We start from the raw sequence: 6063 nt of genomic DNA, 5'->3' as shown, positions 1-6063 counted from the left end.
AAACAAGTCAGCGAAACCTTAGAAAGTTTTTTGAGAGAGCTTCACCTGCCAGCAGACCAGACCGCAAGCAAGCAAGCAACCAAGTCTGCTGTGTGCTACAAAACTTCGTCTTTTTACTTAGGGATTAGTGTGGACAAGTAACTCAATACCAAAATAACAACAATAACAACAACAACAGCAGCAATACCAATGGCAACGCTAAGTCTAAGAAAATTTTCCCAAAACGCAGTAGCCAACAAACAACAAATAAAATAAGCGTGCAAAATCCATATAAACTGGAGTGGCCAGCCATAAGACTTGAAAGGGGTGTGGAGCAGCAGTAGAAGGAGTAGGAGGAGCAGGAGTAGTAGTAGTAGATGTTGAGAAGCGCATAGGTGATGACATAGCCGTAAGGTAAAGTTTGCAGCAAACCAATATTAATGCAATCACACACACACACACACACATACATACATGCATGCATACATACTTACATACATACATGCATGCAGACAGTGAGGCAACGTTTGATTGTCGGCAAACCAAACCAGTATAATTGCACACACAGACAGAAAGACAGAGACACAGTCACAGCATTGGGTTTGAGCGCGGCGCAGTGAAGGGCGCTCTCTTTAGCCGCAGGACACACACACGCAAAAAAAAAAAAAGAATGCATAGCATTTACTATAAAACAAGAACAAAAAGCAATAATTATAATCAAATGGCTGCTAAGCATCAGCAATACCCCTATGCCCTCCCTCCAGTCCATAGTCGTATTCCCACAACGCTTTGACTGCCAGTTTTTGTCTCTGTATGTGTGTGTGTGTGTGTGTCTGACCTCGCGTCGCTCTTTATTTTGTGCGTTCCGTACTCTTTTGGCTAGGCATTTTAGGTTTAGGTTTTGTTGCTCTTGCTGCCGCCGCCGCCGCCGCCCTTGCTGCTCCCGTCACTGTTGCTCAGGCTTATACACAGCCAGCGCATTGACTTGCGTTGCAAAGTTGGCGTCAGCGTCGACGTCGACTTTAGCTGCAAACGCGGCGCGCGGCCGTTTAACTTTGCGCTTGTGTGTGTATGTGTATACATACATACATATGTGAGTGCTATGGTCTCATTTAAAGATAATCGTCACACGGAATGAGCTGTTGATGTTATTGTTGTTGTTGTTGCTTCTGCTGTTGTTGTAATTTAGCTGTTTTTACTCTGCTTTTCTTTTTGCATGTTGTTTTAACATGTTAGCTTATGTGTAAATACAATTTTATATGCACGAACTTACGACGCCTATGTGTGTGTATGTGTGTGTATAGATAATCGCGCTATGAATATTACACTAATTCATAGAACTTCGGCCCACTGTGCCTGTACCCATTAAACAGATATTTTGATGACTTAATGTTAACTTTTGGCTCTTGTTCTGTTTTTCTGTTCTATAAAATACAAAAAAGCGATTTTGGTGCTAAGTGCTTAATGTCAACAGGTTCCGACCCAAATCTAAAATCAAATATTAATAACTAAACACATGTAGACAAAGAGTTTTCACTACAATGCGCTGATGTATGTATGTATGTATGTATATATGTATATATGTACATACATATGTGAGTATGTATGTGTACAAAGAGACAACTGAAATTGAGTGGAAAGGCATTTGCATCCGGGTTACGGCAACTCAGAGTTACGACATGCATACAATTATGACAAGCGAGACGACCTCTTGGCTAACTGGCTTGATCTTGGTCATCAATTGTTTAATTTTTGAAGCGGCGTTGGCATTACTTAGACTTAAAATTTAGTGAGTGTGTTTTTTTATTTTATTTATTTTGCTGCCCTTGAGGTTCATCTTGAATATCGCATGGATTTCAATGCGAGAAAAATTCATTTATTTATGGATAAAGTGTTTATTATTTACGTTCATACAAATACAAAGAGCCTGAGCAGCGCTGTCAGCGTTGGCAGCGAATTGTTTTCGTCGTATTGCTTAATACAAAATACATACATACACATACATACATAAGTCGCCAAGCAGCGGCAACAAGATTTATACAATTTGAATTCGAAATGCGCCGCAACAATAATTGTTGCTCGTTGTAGCAACAAACACAAATAAGAACAACGAAAATCGACAAACAGCAACAAAAACGAAAACAAATGTCAACGCATTCATTGAAGCTGGCGTCGGCGTCGAAGGTGACAGCAGCATCTCTCCCACCGCCCCCGCCGCCGCATTCGATCACCGCTGCTTGTCAACGTCAACGTTGAAAGAGCGTCGCGTCTGCCGTCAAGCTTCAAACTTTGTACATATGTCGACGAATCATTACTTAGCGCGGCAGCGACGCTAGCGTCGACTGCGGCTATTGTTGCTCACATTGACTTCCGGAAATTTGTTGTTGCTCACAGTCTTAGAGTATAAAGCACTCTCAGTTCACATGCAATATCATTCGTATAACAGCTGTTATTACCTTTGTAAAAGCTTAAGTAATAAGCGTAATGCAAATTAGTAATTTTTGTTTAACAATGGTGCTTAATGGACATACATACATATGTATGTCCATACATTTGTCTTTCTTATTTATTGCACATACTTTAAGCGTGTGTGATGATTAATAAATTTACAACAATAGCAGTAGCAATAAATTGTTGTTTATAGCACTGCTTTAAAACCGACTAGCAACTGTCTATGCTGTAAAACAAAAATTATTAAATTCATACATATGTTTTGCCAAGCATTAAATTATTTATCAAATATTTCAAGCATTTGTATGTATAACACTTTGTGTGTGTGTGTATAACACTTGTCGCATTCCTTCTTGCCTACTATAATTGTATTACACTTGCGTGCAAGCTGTCGCTCCCATTCACCAATACAGCGACAACTAAAGTGCGATAAGACTGTCTACGTCATTAATGCAATACACAATACAATAGGCAAGTACAAATAATCATAACAACATCAGAAACAGTAAAATTTGCAAATACTTTACAGAAGGAAATCAAATGGCAGCGTATAAAATTAAATTAATTAATTACGCGTGCATGTAAACGCACAAACATAGTATGTATGTATGTGCATGTGTGTGTATGTGTGAATTACATGTGTATTAGACGCACAAGGCAAATAAAAATCAGTCGAAAAACGCATTTAAAGCCACTCAAAAGCTAAACAGAAGACTATAAAAATTGTTATGCATGTTGTTGTTGTTGTTGTTTTTCACGCTGCCAGTCGCACACCACAAACGATTGAAGCAGCAGCAGCAGCGAGGGTGAGAGCGACGACTGATGAAAACACATTGGCCACTTGCGTAGTACTACGCACATATACAAGCGCGCATACAAACAAATATATGTATGCGTGTGTATATCACACACACACACAACATGCAGTGAATGTTACAGTTTCAATTTAAAGGGAAAACGTTCTCACACACACACACACACACATGTAATATACACACACACAAAAGGCGCATAGAGAGCGACGGCGGCATCATCATCAATTTCTAAATGCAAAACCGCAATAAAATACAAGAGCTGCTTAAATAGCCATAGCATATACGACTAGCGCATACTCTTGAGCTTGCTATGCTATAAATTTAGTTGGCAGAGTATTTAAGCAGCCAACAACAGCTATGGAAAAAACGTAGCCAAAGTCAGAATCGAAGTAAGCAATTGTGTGAGAGCGCCAAGTGAGAGTGAGAGCCACTGAGAGCGTAAAACGTTGCGCTCTGTTTCGATTTGTCGTAAGCAGCATTTTAGTTAAAAGGGGGACAGTTGGGGTGGGGTAAGCGGCGACGGCTGTCGACGCACGCACGTGTAACCGTAAAAAGAGTAAAATTGTGGGGCGTACATGTGTGTGTGTGTTTTTTTAGTGTGCAAAATAACAAGCGAGCCAGCGCTAGATGGTTGACAAGATAATTGTTAGTGTAGTTGGCTGCCAATGAGAAAGTGTTTGATAGCATTAACGCAGAACCGATGCGTTAATTATGTATTTGTATGTGTGTGTGTGTGTGTCTGTACTGTGTTTGTAATTGTATTATGGAGCACTAAAAATAGCCGATGATAGCTTCAAATCGATTTTATCTGCTCAAAATAAAACCTTCAACTTGTTTGCATGTGTTTGGGTTTGGGCGAATGACCCAATGATATTCAGTCAGCAGCACTTCTATCAATGTCACAGCTGTGCCAAAATAATAATAAATATACAAAAATACAACAATAATTCGGGCATTAGCCTCTTGCATAAAAAAATACTCAAGGTAATGCGCATAGCATATATTATTTATTTATGTTTTTTTTTTAAATGCATGTATGCGTGTAAACGTTTTGTTATTATTGCTTCCTAGTTCTAAATTAAAACAAATTAACTATTAAAATTTTAAAATGTTAGTCAAGATCTCTCTCTCTCTGCACCTTCCAATCAATCGCCTATCATTAACGTTAGCTACCAACAAACAAACAAACGAAAAATAATACGGCCTTCGACTAGCCAAGTGGGGCAACACCAGCACCAATACATACAAAGAATACATGTGTGTGTATATGTATTTGTGTTGGGAAGCTCGCGCGCGCGACTTAATTATTAAATTAAATGCTAAATGGCAGCACACGCAAGCAGCAATAAAAAAAATAATGAAAACCAAAAACAACTTTAGCAAAACAGCTCTAAAAACACACACATACACACATGCTTGAAGCGTAGCGACGACAACAGCTACAGCGACAGCGACGTCGACGTCAGCAGCGCGCTACGACGCCACTTGCTTACAATCTTGTACGTTAAGGCAATTCAAAAATTCCCCCCAACCCGCTACTGTAAGTCTATGCTCTACGCACTTAAAACCGCCGCCCACAACCCTTCAGGCTTGGCTTTGACTTTAACTTGTAAGCAGCAGCAAAAGAGGAAAAAAAAAAAAAAATTCAAAAATAAAGAGACGCTGCAACGACAGTCAATTCAAATAAAATTGTCAACGCCGGCGTTTTTTTCCTCGCAGTCGCTGCCGACGCCAACTAACAAGAACATCCCTCGCTCAATCACTACCGCGCTCTCGCTCTTAAAGTGTGCGCGCTCTCAGAATATGCGCTCAATGCTTTTGTTGTTGCTTGCTTGGCGCTCTTTAAGTTTTGGAGCTGTTTAATTTTCGCTGCTGCTGCTGTTGGCTTGTTGGCTGGCTGGCTGGTTGCTCTTCATGCTTTTTTATGGCTTTTATGGTCACAAAGCCGCTTTGGCCTGTCTGACAGCCGCCAGCTGTTGACGATGGCGCTGTCGCTACTGCTTCACACTCTTGCATGACAACAATAAAACAACAATGGTATGGCACAACAACAACAACGAAAAAACGAAAAACTTCAGTCGACTGGCCAAGCAAAAATGGCAACATATGCACATTGAGATACACACACACATGGACAGACACATGCAAGCAAATTAACTAGCGCAGGTACACTTAATATAAAAACATGCATGGGTGTGTGTGTGTGCTCACAAGCAAACCAAACATAAAAAGCGCGCGCGAATACAGGTCGACGCTCGTCATAGGCAACAACAGCAAGCGTCAGCGTCGAACGTCAGCGCTGACTGTGACGCTAGCAGCAGCAGCAGCGTTTATGACGCTGCTTTTTGTTTGGCTGTGTGCGTGTGTGTGTGTGTGTGTGTGTGTGTGTGTGTGTGCGGTTCGTGTGGTGTGGGGGCTATATTTATGATTTTCGGAAATTCCACTTCACGTGCATTTCTTCTAGCCTTTGTACTTTGTCTCTCACATTGGAAATCAAATTGAAAATCTTTACGCTTACGCTTAGGCATTGCTTGTCTGCAGTTTAACATAAGCCTAACATAATTATGTTAATGCGCGTTATACGCTCCACTCTCAGTTTATCTCTCTGTATGTACAAACTGGTTTGGCTTTTGTTAATTAGGGTTTTTCGTTTAATGCTTCACCTGCTATGTGACGTCACACACACACACACACAGTGGGCTTATCAATTGGCAAATTACATATGTATACATATTGGCATTTGTTTACAAAGCGTGTGTGCTACAAATTGTTGGCTGTTGATTTTACGCGATAGTAGATAAATATGCGCATATGTATG

Source organism: Drosophila busckii, chromosome X, assembly GCF_011750605.1.
Source record: "Drosophila busckii strain San Diego stock center, stock number 13000-0081.31 chromosome X, ASM1175060v1, whole genome shotgun sequence".
Taxonomy (NCBI): domain Eukaryota; kingdom Metazoa; phylum Arthropoda; class Insecta; order Diptera; family Drosophilidae; genus Drosophila; species Drosophila busckii.
This window is presented reverse-complemented; position numbering follows the sequence as displayed.